At 48.8% G+C, this 14477-nt stretch overlaps 1 protein-coding gene across 1 annotated transcript in view; it reads left to right on the top strand.

Moving 5' to 3' along the window:
• The first annotated feature begins 1270 nt into the window (after positions 1–1270).
• The window catches only part of LOC134927777 (triple functional domain protein-like), a 110973-nt gene continuing 97766 nt past the window's right edge, over positions 1271–14477 (top strand). The window contains exon 1 of the transcript XR_010177727.1: positions 1271–1803. The gene's annotated coding sequence lies outside the window, so the exon portion shown is untranslated. The remainder of the gene's footprint in view (positions 1804–14477) is intronic.

The following is a 14477-nucleotide window of genomic DNA, read 5'->3' as shown; positions in this document are numbered from 1 at the left end:
CGGTGCTAAAATAAAGGTTTATTGAAAGAGGGAGAGGGGAGTGTCTGTATTTTGTTCAAATAAAATCTATACTGTAAATGGTGTGTGTTTATTTTTAATGGAAAAGGGTCCATTATGCAAGTCCCCAGTACTGTTTATAACATTTGTAAATAGGTTACGGGATTGATGTTTTTATTTACAGTACTGGTTCTATGTGAATTTGTAAACCAGTCATACTTTAATGTGAGGTTTTCCAGTTTATGCTAGTAAAAACAACAAGCAGATATAAAAAGCAGACACTGATGTTTAATATAAAATTTATAACTTACCTGTGAGCTGGCTTGGGCTGATTTACACTCTCCTAGACCAATCTGGGTGACTGGTTAAAATGGAACCACCTTAGCAGTAAGTGTGACATTCCTGTAGTCCATGCACGGTGGACAAGAGATCAGTAAGACCCCCTATTCATTATAACACCAAAATGTTTCAGATAACATTTTGATTCAACTAAGCAGTGGCTCACCAGAGTATTATAAAAAAAATAATAATAATAATAATCATCTCAAGAACACCTGCAAATTTTCTTTTCTAGAGCTATAGAAGTCTATCACTACCTGTAAATCCAATCCAAATCTGTTTTAAAATATATGAGAAAGGGGGGGGGGGGACCTGAAAGGATGCTTAGTTTAACATGATTTCAAGACAGGTAGTGGTTCAGCTGATGTGGGACTACAAGTGTCAGCAAGCTAAAGAGACCCCAACTGACCTAAACATTTTGTGCAATACTGCTTAAGCAACTACCTCTTGTAAAATAATAAAAATAATCTCTTTAAAAATTTATTTTAAGGATTTTTTTCTTGTACGTCTGCAACTTAAATGTAGTTTATACAGTAGTCGGGCTATAATACTGCTATTGAGACCAGCTGCAAAGGACAGAAGTGTGTGTGTGTCAGGGACGTGCAGTCACGGGAGGCAGTGCCTCCCCTGTCATTAATTACTAAAATAATTCAAAGAAGATACTTATGACAAATATTCTGTGTCAGAAGTATCTTCTTTAGCCTTTATATTATTTTAATAATTTTTATTGTGTCCAAAAATAGGTGTTTCGGAGGCACCACTCTTGGTGCCTCCTGGTGTCGGTGTGAGAGGGCCGGAAGCGGGGGGCGGGGCTAAGCATCAGGCTGTAAAAGCCCATTAAAAAAACCTTGTAAGCGGCACCTGCTGTAAGTGCCTGTATGACAGGGGCGTGCTTTCAGCCCACATGAAAGCACGCCCCTGTCACTGAGTTTGATGTGACTGGACAGTCGGCATCAAATCACCTCCCTTCCCGGGGCCGGCTACCGCGAGCGCCTCGCCCTCCCCTCCATGTCCCCACTTTCCCCCCGAGCTTACACTAATGACAGCTGATAGTTTCCCCCCCTTCTGTCGCCAGTGTTAGCCACCCCTACCCAACCGATAGTTTTCGCCGGCCCGCACTGAGCTGGAGTATCCTGCCGCGGCATTACATGCCCTTAGGTCACGTCATATGCGGGCTGCAGCGGAGGTCCTTTCCCCCCTCCCAGGGCAGGCCACCGGTCACACAGTGGTCAGGGGAATGCAGCCTATTACAAGCATTGGCCTAACAGCTGGTGCGGAGGTACGGCACCCACCCCCTCCCCCCACGCAAACCAAATGCCCCCCGTCCCCCCGCAAACCGATTGCCCCCCCGCAGACTGCTTCCAGGCCGCATCCACTCTTGTGCAGGGAGGAGATGGGCGTGAGCTGCCGAGGAGCAGGACACATGACTTTCACTCTGGCTGAATGTCCTGTGTGAGCTTTAAAGAGGTGAGATCCTTCATCTTATTCTAACTTATACTTGCCGAGTACCCACCACTACCCCCATCCTGCCCACTTCTTTCCACCACTACCCCCATCCTGCCCAATTCTTTCCACCACTACCCCCATCCTGCCCACTTCTTTCCACCACTACCCCCATCCTGCCCACATCTCTCCACCACTACCCCCAACCTGCCCACTTCTTTCCACCACTACCCCCATCCTGCCCACTTCTTTCCACCACTACCCCCATCCTGCCCACTTCTTTCCACCACTACTCCCATCCTGCCACCCCTTCTATTACATCCTGCTTGCCCCCTCTACTCTGCACAGGATACAGTAAAGTTTCTGATGAATGGTAGACAGATATACTGATGCTGGAATCCTGAAGGACACCACAAGCCCGGCGTCAAAACACAGACAGACGGATTCCCTAATGCCCTTTTAGAGGGACGCGTCGGCATGAGAAGGGGGTTTAGGCTTAGAGTGCAGGGACGGGAAGGTTAGGGTTAGGTACCGGGGATGGAGGGTTTGGTTTAAGTAGTGGGGAAGGGAGGATTAGGGTTAGGCACCCACAAGAGAGGGTTAGGGTAGGGGGCATGGGATGGTTAGGGTACTTTGCAGGGACCTGTTGGCATCCCATCAGTCAGTAAATCATATTAAACCCCTCTGCACTACTATTACTCACTGCCTGCCCCCCTACTCTGCACTACTATTACTCCCACCCTGTCCCCCTGCTCCCCACTACTATTCCCAGCCTGCCCCCTTACTCTCCACCACGGCAGTACCGGGCATTGGGGGTGATTCCGAGTTCTTCGCTCGCTAGCTGCTTTTAGCAGCATTGCACACGCTAAACCGCCGCCCTCTGGGAGTGTATCTTAGCTTCACAGAATTGCGAACGAAAGATTAGCAGAATTGCGAATATAAATTTCTGAGTAGCTCCAGACTTACTCCTACACTGCGATCAGTTCAGTCAGTTTCATTCCTGGTTTGACGTCACACACACGCCCAGCGTTCGCCCAGCCACTCCCCTGTTTCTCCAGACACTCCCGCGTTTTTCCCTGAAACGCCTGCGTTTTTCCGCACACTCCCAGAAAACGGTCAGTTTCCGCCCAGAAACACCCACTTCCTGTCAATCACACTACGATCAGCATAATGATGGAAAAACTTCGTTAAGCCGTGAGTAAAATACCAAACGTTTGAGCTAATTTACTTGGCACAGGCGTGCTGTGTACATTGCGCATGCGCAGTTTGCGACTAATCGCTCCGTAGTGAAAAAAAATAACGAGCGAGCAACTCTGAATGACCCCCCATTGGCTCAGTGGTGGTAGGAGTCATTGGTGGGACTTGGGGGACATTATGACTGCAGTGCCTCACCAGCCACTGACCTCACCGCATGCCACTGGTGTGTGTGTGTGTGTGTGTAGCACCTTGTTTTGCAGTTCATCAGATCTTGTCAAAATAGTAAGACAGATCACAAAGGATATTTTTTTTTTTTATTTTTTTTTTACAATGTAGCTTTTTGGCACAGTCAGTACTAGTTATATTATATACCACCTCCCACTAATTGTACAGTAGTGTACATTTTTTAACCAGTTATTAACATACTTTCTATAAACTGTTAGTTTCTTCTTTTTTTTTTTTTTTTGGGTGTGTGTTGACAAAAAAGAAAATAAGATGCCATTAGAAATTTGGAAAGGTTAGAAGGAAGCAACAACAAAATAAGGAACTTGCTGAACATGTTTTATTTTGGCTATGGTCTATCTCAAGAAACACTTAAATGTACTTTGGAATACTATCAACAAGTGTCTAAGGGGGAGATTTATCAAAGCTTGGAAAAAGATAAAGGGGTTGATGTGTCAATCAGTGAAAAGAGTGGGACAAATTAAACGGTAAAGTTGCCCATAGCAACCAATCAGCTTTGAGGCATTATTTATCAAGTACGCTCTGTAAAATAATAGGTAGATGCTGATTGATTGCTATGGGCAACTTATCCACTAGTCTACTACACAACTTTTTTCACTGCTTGATACATCACTCCCCAAAGTATCTATCAATCAGCATATGTAATTTTACAAACAATGGGGCAGATGTATTAACCTGGAGAAGGCATAAGGAAGTGATAAACCACTGATATGTGCGAGGTGATAAATGAACCAGCCAATCAGCTCCAATATGTAAATTAACAGGAGCTGATTGGCTGGTGCATTTATCACCTTGCACATAAAACTGGTTTATCACTTCCTTATGCCTACTCCAGGTTAATACATCTGCCCCAATGAGATCTATTCATGTAAATGTGCGGATACCGTTTCTTATCCTGTCCTCAGCTACAGTTGGAATTTTAAAGCAGGTCCTGTGCGCACATGCGTTGGGTCACCTGACGGGTCAGAGCAACGGCTGGGGTGGTGGCAGTGGGCACTGGGCAGTCAGAGCCAGGGTGGGAGCAGGGCCAAAACTAGGATTTTGTAACCCAGGGCAAGACAGTAATTTGCCCCTCCTGTTTTATAAAGAAATTTCTCTAACGTCCTAGTGGATGCTGGGGACTCCGTAAGGACCATGGGGAATAGACGGGCTCCGCAGGAGACAGGGCACTTTAAGAAAGAATTTGGATACTGGTGTGCTCTGGCTCCTCCCTCTATGTCCCTCCTCCAGACCTCAGTTTGAATCTGTGCCCGGACGAGCTGGGTGCTGTTCAGTGAGCTTGCTATAAGAAAGTATTTTATTAGGTTTTTTTATTTTCAGATAGATCTGCTGGCAACAGACTCTCTGCAGCGTGGGACTGAGGGGAGAGAAGCAGCCCTACTCACTGAAGATAGGTCCTGTTTCTTAGGCTACTGGACACCATTAGCTCCAGAGGGATCGTACACAGGATCTCACCCTTTGTCGTCCGATCCCAGAGCCGCGCCGCCGTCCCCCTCGCAGAGCCGGAAGACAGAAGCCGGGTGAAAGAAGCAAGAATACTTCAAAATCCGCGGCAGAAGACTCCAGTCTTCAAACTGAGGTAGCGCACAGCACTGCAACTGTGCGCCATTGCTCCCAAACTACACCCACATACTCCGGTCACTGTAGGGTGCAGGGCGCAGGGGGGGGGCGCCCTGGGCAGCAATTAGAACCTCTTGGCAAAAGTTGGGCATATATACAGTTGGGCATTGTATATATGCATGAGCCCCCGCCATAATTTTGTACAGAAATGCGGGACAGAAGCCCGCAGCTGAGGGGGCGGGGCTTCTTCCTCAGCACTCACCAGCGCCATTTTCTCTCCACAGCTCCGCTGAGAGGAAGCTCCCCAGGCTCTCCCCTGCAGATTCACGGTAGAAGAGGGTAAAAAGAGAGGGGGGGCACATAAATTATGCGCAAAAACATATACAGCAGCTACTGGGTTAACACTAAGTTACTGTGTGATTCCTGGGACATATAGCGCTGGGGTGTGTGCTCTCTGTCTCTCCAAAAGGCCTTGTGGGGGAACTGTCTTCAAAAAGAGCATCCCCTGTATGTGTGTGGTGTGTCGGTTCGCTTGTGTCGACATGTTTGACAAGGAAGGCTATGTGGAAGCAGAGCGGGAGCAAATGAATGTGGGGTCGGCGCTGACACCTGATTGGGTGGATATGTGGAAGGTTTTAAATGATAATGTTAATTCCTTGCATAAAAGGTTGGATAAAGCTGAAACCTTAGGACAGTCGGGGTCTCAGCCCATGCCTGATCCTATGTCGCAGAGGCCGTCAGGGCCTCAGAAGCGCCCACTATCCCAAATTGTTGACACAGATATCGACACGGATTCTGACTCCAGTGTCAATTCCGATGATGCAAAGTTACATCCTAAATTGGCTAAAGCCATCTGTTATATGATTATAGCAATGAAGGATGTGTTGCACATCACAGAGGAAACCCCAGTCCCTGACCAGAGGGTTCATATGTATGGGGAAAAAAGGCAGGTGGTGACCTTTCCCCCTTCACATGAGCTAAATGAGTTATGTGAAAAGGCTTGGGAATCTCCAGATAAAAAACTGCAGATTTCCAAACAGATGCTTATGGCGTATCCTTTCCCGCCAACGGACAGGTTACGCTGGGAATCCTCCCCTAGGGTGGACAAAGCTCTAACACGCTTATCCAAGAGGGTAGCCCTGCCGTCACAGGATACGGCCACCCTAAAAGATGCTGCGGATAGAGAGCAGGAGGGTACCCTGAAGTCCATTTATACACATTCAGGTACCTTACTAAGGCCGGCAATTGCGTCGGCCTGGGTGTGTAGTGCTGTAGCAGCATGGACGGGTACCTTATCTGAGGAACTTGATACCTTGGATAAGGATACTATATTAATGACCCTGGGGCATATAAAAGACGCTGTCCTATATGCTCAAAGAGACATTAGCTTTCTGGGCTCTAGAATAAATGCAATGTAGATTTCTGCCAGGAGGGTCCTGTGGACTCGGCAATGGACAGGCGATGCCGACTCAAAAAGGCACATGGAGGTTTTACCTTACAAGGGTGAGGAGTTGTTTGGGGAGGGTCTCTCGGACCTGGTGTCCACAGCTACTGCTGGAAAGTCAATTTTTTTTGCCATATGTTCCCTCACAACCTAAGAAAGCACCGTATTACCAAATGCAGTCCTTTCGATCACAAAAAGGCAAGAAAGTCCGAGGTGCGTCCTTTCTTGGCAGGGGCAGAGGAAAGAAGCTGCACAACACAGCTAGTTCCCAGGAACAGAAGTCCTCCCCGACTTCCACTAAATCCACCGCATGATGCTGAGGCTCCACAGGTGGAGCTAGGCCCGGTGGGGGCGCGTCTCCGAAATTTCAGCCACAAGTGGGTTCACTCCCAGGTGGATCCCTGGGCAATAGAGATTGTGTCTCAGGGATACAAGCTGGAATTCGAAGGGATGCCCCCTCACCGATACCTAAAATCGTCCCTGCCAGCTTCCCCCTTAGAGAGGGAAATAGTGTTAGCTACAAATTCACAAATTGTATCTTCAGCAGGTGGTGGTCAAGGTTCACCTCCTTCAACAAGGAAAGGGTTATTATTCGACCATGTTTGTGGTACCGAAACCGGACGGTTCGGTCAGACCCATATTGAATTTAAAATCCCTGAACATATACCTGAAAAGGTTCAAGTTCAAGATGGAATCGCTCAGAGCGGTCATCGCAAGCCTAGAAGGGGGGGATTTTATGGTGTCTCTGGACATAAAGGATGCTTACCTTCATGTCCCCATTTATCCACCTCATCAGGCGTACCTCAGATTTGTGGTACAGGATTGTCATTACCAATTCCAGATGTTGCCGTTTGGTCTCTCCACGGCACCGAGAATATTTACCAAGGTAATGGCGGAAATGATGGTGCTCCTGCGAAAGCAAGGGGTCACAATTAACCCATACTTGGACGATCTCCTCATAAAGGCGAGGTCCAGAGAGCAGTTGCTGATCAGCGTAGCACGCTCTCGGGAAGTGTTACAACAGCACGGCTGGATTCTAAATATTCCAAAGTCGCAGTTGATTCCTACGACTCGTCTGCCCTTCCTGGGCATGATTCTGGACACAGACCAGAAGAGGGTTTTATCTCCCGATGGAGAAGGCTCAGGAGCTCATGACACTGGTCAGAGACCTATTAAAACCAAAACAGGTGTCGGTGCATCACTGCACGCGAGTCCTGGGAAAGATGGTGGCATCATACGAGGCCATTCCCTTCGGCAGGTTCCATGCGAGGACCTTTCAATGGGATCTGTTGGACAAGTGGTCCGGATCACATCTACAGATGCATCGGCTGATCACCCTATCCCCGAGGGCCAGGGTGTCTCTCCTGTGGTGGCTGCAGAGTGCTCACCTTCTCGAGGGCCGCAGATTCGGCATTCAGGACTGGGTCCTGGTGACCACGGATGCAAGCCCCCGAGGGTGGGGGGGCAGTCACACAGAGAAGAAATTTCCAAGGTCTGTGGTCAAGTCAGGAGACTTGCCTTCACATCAATATCCTGGAACTAAGGGCTATATACAACGCCCTACGTCAAGCGGAGACCCTGCTTCGCGACCAATTGGTACTGATTCAGTCAGACAACATCACCGCAGTGGCCCATGTAAACCGCCAAGGCGGCACAAGGAGCAGGGTGGCGATGGCAGAAGCCACCAGAATTATTCGCTGGGCGGAGAATCACGTAAGAGCACTGTCAGCAGTGTTCATTCCGGGAGTGGACAACTGGGAAGCAGACTTCCTCAGCAGGCACGACCTCCACCCGGGAGAGTGGGGACTTCATCAAGAAGTCTTCACGCAGATTGCAAGTCGGTGGGAACTGCCTCAGGTGGACATGATGGCATCCCGCCTCAACAAAAAGCTACAGAGGTATTGCGCCAGGTCAAGAGACCCTCAGGCGATAGCTGTAGACGCACTAGTGACACCGTGGGTGTTCCAGTCGGTTTATGTATTTCCTCCTCTTCCTCTCATACCCAAGGTGCTGAGAATCATAAGAAAAAGAGGAGTGAGAACAATACTCATTGTTCCGGATTGGCCAAGAAGGACTTGGTATCCAGATCTGCAAGAAATGCTCACAGAGGACCCATGGCCTCTGCCTCTAAGACAGGACTTGTTGCAACAGGGGCCCTGTCTGTTCCAAGACTTACCGCGGCTGCGTTTGACGGCATGGCGGTTGAACGCCGGATCCTAGCAGAAAAAGGCATTCCGGATGAGGTTATTCCTACGCTGATAAAGGCTAGGAAGGACGTGACGGCTAAACATTATCACCGTATATGGCGAAAATATGTTGCTTGGTGTGAGGCCAGGAATGCCCCTACGGAGGAATTCCAGCTGGGCCGTTTCCTTCACTTCCTACAGTCGGGAGTGTCTTTGGGCCTAAAATTGGGTTCCATTAAGGTCCAGATTTTGGCCCTATCCATTTTCTTTCAAAAAGAACTGGCTTCTCTACCTGAAGTTCAGACGTTTGTAAAGGGAGTGCTGCATATTCAGCCCCCTTTTGTGCCTCCAGTGGCACCTTGGGATCTTAACGTGGTCTTGAGTTTCCTGAAGTCACATTGGTTTGAGCCACTTAAAACCGTGGAGTTAAAATTTCTCACGTGGAAGGTGGTCATGCTATTAGCCTTGGCTTCAGCTAGGCGTGTGTCAGAATTAGTGGCTTTGTCACATAAAAGCCCCTATCTGGTTTTCCATATGGACAGGGCAGAATTGCGGTCCCGTCCACAGTTTCTGCCAAAAGTGGTGTCATCTTTTCATATGAACCAACCTATTGTGGTGCCTGCGGCTACTCGTGACTTGGAGGATTCCGAGTTACTAGATGTGGTCAGGGCTTTGAAGGTTTATGTAGCTAGAACGGCTAGAGTCAGGAAAACTGAGTCGCTGTTTATCCTGTATGCATCCAACAAGCTGGGTGCTCCTGCTTCAAAGCAAACTATTGCTCGCTGGATCTGTAACACGATTCAGCAGGCTCATTCTGCGGCTGGATTGCCGCTACCAAAATCAGTAAAAGCCCACTCCACAAGGAAGGTGGGCTCTTCTTGGGCGGCTGCCCGAGGGGTCTCGGCATTACAGCTTTGCCGAGCAGCTACTTGTCTGGTTCGAACACTTTTGCAAAGTTTTACAAGTTTGATACCCTGGCTGAGGATGACCTTGTGTTTGCTCATTCGGTGCTGCAGAGTCATCCGCACTCTCCCGCCCGTTTGGGAGCTTTGGTATAATCCCCATGGTCCTTACGGAGTCCCCAGCATCCACTAGGACGTTAGAGAAAATAAGATTTTACTAACCGGTAAATCTATTTCTCGTAGTCCGTAGTGGATGCTGGGCGCCCTTCCAAGTGCGGACTTCTTCTGCTATACTTGTATATAGTTATTGCTTAAATAAGGGTTATGTTATGGTTGCATCAGGGTTGATCTGATGCTCCGTTGTTGTTCATACTGTTAACTGGGTAAGTTTATCACAAGTTATACGGTGTGATTGGTGTGGCTGGTATGAGTCTTGCCCTGGATTCCAAAATCCTTTCCTTGTACTGTCAGCTCTTCCGGGCACAGTTTCTCTAACTGAGGTCTGGAGGAGGGACATAGAGGGAGTAGCCAGTGCACACCAGTATCCAAATTCTTTCTTTAAGTGCCCTGTCTCCTGCGGAGCCCGTCTATTCCCCATGGTCCTTACGGAGTCCCCAGCATCCACTACGGACTACGAGAAATAGATTTACCGGTAAGTAAAATCTTTTTTCTCTGACGTCCTAGTGGATGCTGGGTACTCCGTAAGGACCATGGGGTATAGACGGGCTCCACAGGAGACTGGGCACTCTAAAAGAAAGATTAGGTACTATCTGGTGTGCACTGGCTCCTCCCTCTATGCCCCTCCTCCAGACCTCAGTTAGTATCTGTGCCCGTCCAGAGCTGGATGCACTCTAGGGGCTCTCCTGAGCTTCCAAGAAAGAAAGTATTTGTTAGGTTTTTTATTTTCTGTGAGATCTGCTGGCAACAGACTCACTGCTTCGTGGGACTGAGGGGAGAGAAGCGAACCTACCTGCTTGCAGCTAGCTTGGGCTTCTAAGGCTACTGGACGCCACTAGCTCCAGAGGGGTCGAACACAGGCCCAGCCTCGGTCGTCCGGTCCCTGAGCCGCGCCGCCGTCCCCCTTGCAGAGCCAGAAGACGAAAGAACCAGGAGAAAATCGGCGGCTGAAGACTCCGGTCTTCAATAAGGTAGCGCACTGCAGCTGTGCGCCATTGCTCCCACAGCACACCACACGCTCCGGTCACTGGTGGGTGCAGGGCGCTGGGGGGGGGGGCGCCCTGGGCAGCAATTAGATTACCTTTTGGCAATAAAAACACACATAATACAGTCTAGCACTGTATATGTGTAAAAAACCCCGCCATTAAACTACATAAAAGGACAGAAGCCCGCCGCTGAGGGGGCCGGCCTTCTTCCTCAGCACACCGGCGCCATTTTTTCTTCACAGCTCCGCTGGAAGGAAGCTCCCCAGGCTCTCCCCTGCAGTATCCTGGTACACAAAGGGTGGAAAGAGAGGGGGGGCACATAAATTTAGGCGCAAAAATTGTATATACAGCAGCTACTGGGTAAACACTGAGTTAGAGTGTAATCCCTGGGTTATATAGCGCTGGGGTGTGTGCTGGCATACTCTCTCTCTGTCTCTCCAAAGGGCCTTGTGGGGGAACTGTCTTCAAATAGAGCATCCCCTGTGTGTGTGGTGTGTCGGTACGCGTGTGTCGACATGTCTGAGGTAAAAGGCTCCTCTAAGGAGGTGATAGAGCGGATATGTGTGTGGGAGGGTGTCTCCGTCTACAACGCCGACACCTGTTTGGATATGTGTAAGTGCTGAGGTAAACTTATTGCACAAAAGGTTAGGGAACAGAAAGGAATTCTACCCTGGTCTTTCCCTGTGTCACAGAGCCCTTCAGAGTCTCTCGATGCTCACTATCCAAATTGAAAAACACTGGTATCGACACAGAGTTAACTCCACTGTCGACTATGATAATGCAAAGTTACAGCCAAGAGGGCTAAAAAAATATTCAATATATGATTATTGGAATAAAAGATGATTTGCATATCACTGATGACTCATCTGTCCCTGACACGAGAGTGCACGTGTTAAGGGGAAGAATGCTGAGGTAAATTTCCCTCCTCTCATGAGGAAAAAGAGCGGGAATCTCCAGACAAGAGACGGCAGCTTCCCACAAGAGAATTCTCAGGTTGTATCCTTTTCCCACTAGGGCCAGGATGTGTTGAGAATCTTCACCTTGGGTGTCCTGTTTGCACTAGCTATTCTCAGGGATCCTGCAGATAGTGTGCACATTATATTAGACTACCCAGACCGGCGATTGTGTCGGCATGGGTTTATAGCGCTGTGGCAGCGTGGACAGGTACCTTATCAGCAGAGATTGAGACCCTAGTATGCATATAAATATATTAAGATGCTGTCTTAAGTGATAGATATATAATTATAAAGCATGCCCAAAGGGACATGAGTATACTGGGTCCTAGAGTCAAAGCTATGTCGATTTCTGCTTGACATGTCCTGTAGAATATACATTGGACAGATGATGCCGACTTAAGAGGCATATGGAAGGCTGAGGATTGAGTGGAGAAAGGTTTTCGGGCCTGGTCTCCACAGCTATAGTGGGTAATTCTGCTAGTTTGCCCTATATTCCTACACAGCCTAGGAAAGCACGACATTATTAAATGCAGCTTTCGAATAAAGAAAGTCTGAGGTGCATTCTTTCTTGTCAGAGCCGGGGGCAGAGGAAAAGAAGCTGTACAACACAGCTAGTCCCCAGGAACAGAATTCCTCCCTGGCCTCTACAAAAATCCACCGCATGTCGCTGGGGCTCCACAGGCGGAGCTAGGCCCGGTGGGGACACGCCTTCGTAAGTTCAGCCACAAGTGGGTTCACTCCCTGTTAGATCACTGGGCAATAGAAATTGTGTCACAGGATTACAGGCTGGACTGTGAGAAGATGCATCCTCACCGATGGCCCGGCGGGCTTCCCCCCAAGAGAGGGAGCCAGTGTTAACTGCAATTCACAAATTGTATCTTCAACAGGTGGTGGTCAAGGATCCCCTCCTTAAACAAGAGGGTGTTATTATTCGACCATGTTGTAATCCCGAAACCAGACGGTTCGGTTAGACCCATATTTAATTAAAATCCCTGAACATATACCTGAAAAGGTTCAAGTTCAAGATGGAATCGCTAAGAGCGGTCATTGCAAGCCTGAAAAGGGGGAGACTTTATCGTGAATCGGGACATAAGGGATGCATACCTTCAGGTCCCCATTTATCCACCTCATCAGGCGTACCTCAGAATTGCGGTAAGGGATTGTCATTACCAATTTCACCAAGGTATTGGCGGATATGATGGTGCTCCTGCGGAAGCAAGGTGTCACTATTATCACATACTTGGATGATCTCCTCATAAAAACGAGATCAAGAGAGCAGTTGCTGGACAGCGTATCACTTTCTCTGGAATTGAAACGGCAACACGACTGGATTCTATATATTCCGAAGTCGCAGTTGGTTCCTACAGCTCATCTGCCTCGCCTAGGCATGATCCTAGACACAGACCAGAAAAGGGTTTATCTCCCGATAGAGAGAGCTCAGAAGCTCATGACACTGGTCAGGAATCTATTGAAAACCAAAACAGGTGTCAGTGCATCACTGCACTAGAGTCCTGGGAAGGATGGTGGCATCATAGGAGGCCATCCCCTTCGGCTGGTTCCATGCAAGGACAATAAAACTTACTGGACAAGTGGTCCGGATCACATCTTCAGATGCATCGGTTAATCACCCTATCCCCTAGGGCCAGGGTGTCTCTCCTGTGGTGGCTGCGGAGTGCTCACCTTCTCGAGGGCCGCAGATTCGGCATTCAGGACTGGGTCCTGGTTACCACGGATGCAAGCCTCCGAGGGTGGGGGGCAGTTACACAGGGAAGAAATTTCCAAGGTTTGTGGTCAAGTCAACAGACTTGCCTTCACATCAATATCCTGGAACTATTGGGCCATATACAACGCCCTAAGTCAAGCGGAGATCCTACTTCGCGACCAACCGGTTCTGATCCAGTCAGACCGGAGGGGCTCATGTAAACCGCCAAGGCGGCACAAGGAGCAGGGTGGCGAGGGTAGAAGCCACCAGAATTCTTCGCTGGGCGGAGAATCAAGTAAACGCACTGTCAGCAGTGTTCATTCCGGGAGCGACCTCCACCCGGGAGAGTGGGGACTTCATCAGGAAGTCTTCACGCAGTTTGCAAATTGATGGGAACTGCCTCAGGTGGACTTGATGGCGTCTCACCTCAATAAAAAGCTAAAAAAGGTTTTACGCCAGGTCAAGGGACCCTCAGGCGATAGCTGTGGTCGCACTAGTAACACCGTGGGTGTTCCAGTCGGTCTAGGTATTCCCTCCTCTTCCTCTCATACCCAAGGGCTGAGAATTGTAATAAAAGGAGGAGGGAGAACAATATTCTTTGCTCCGGATTGGCCAAGAAGAACTTGGTACCCAGAACTACAAGAAATGATCTGAGGACCCATGGCCTCTGCCGCTCCGACAGGACCTGCTGCTGCAGGGGCCCTGTCTGTTCCAAGACTTACCGCGGCTGCGTTTGACGGCATGGCGGTTGAACGCCAGATCCTAATGGAAAAAGGCATTCCAGATTAAGTCATTCCTACGCTGATAGAAGCTAGGAAGGATGTGACAGCAAAACATGATCACCGCTTATGGCGAAAATATGTTGCTTGGTGTGAGGCCAGGAAGGCCCCAACAGAGGAATTTCAGCTGGGTCGTTTTCTGCACTTCCTACAGTCAGGAGTGACTATGGGCCTAAAACTGGGATCCATAAAAGTCCAGAATTCGGCCTTGTCTATTTTCTTTCAAAGAGAACTGGCTTCACTGCCTGAAGTTCAGACATTTGTTAAGGGAGTGCTGCGTATTCAGCCCCCTTTTGTGGCACCTTGGGATCTCAACGTTGTGTTGGATTTCCTAAAATCACATTGGTTTGAGCCACTTAAGACCGTGGAGTTAAAATATCTCACGTGGAAGGTGGTCATGCTGTTGGCCTTGGCTTCGGCCAGGCGGGTGTCAGAATTGGCGGCTTTGTCATGTAAAAGCCCATATCTGATTTTCCATATGGACAGGGCAGAATTGAGGACTCGTCCTCAATTCCTTCCTAAGGTGGTATCAGCGTTTCATTTGAACCAACCTATTGTGGTGCCTG

This window comes from Pseudophryne corroboree, chromosome 5 (genome assembly GCF_028390025.1).
Source record: "Pseudophryne corroboree isolate aPseCor3 chromosome 5, aPseCor3.hap2, whole genome shotgun sequence".
NCBI lineage: Eukaryota > Metazoa > Chordata > Amphibia > Anura > Myobatrachidae > Pseudophryne > Pseudophryne corroboree.
Note: the sequence above shows the minus strand (reverse complement) of the source record. Positions and strands in the feature narration are given on the sequence as shown.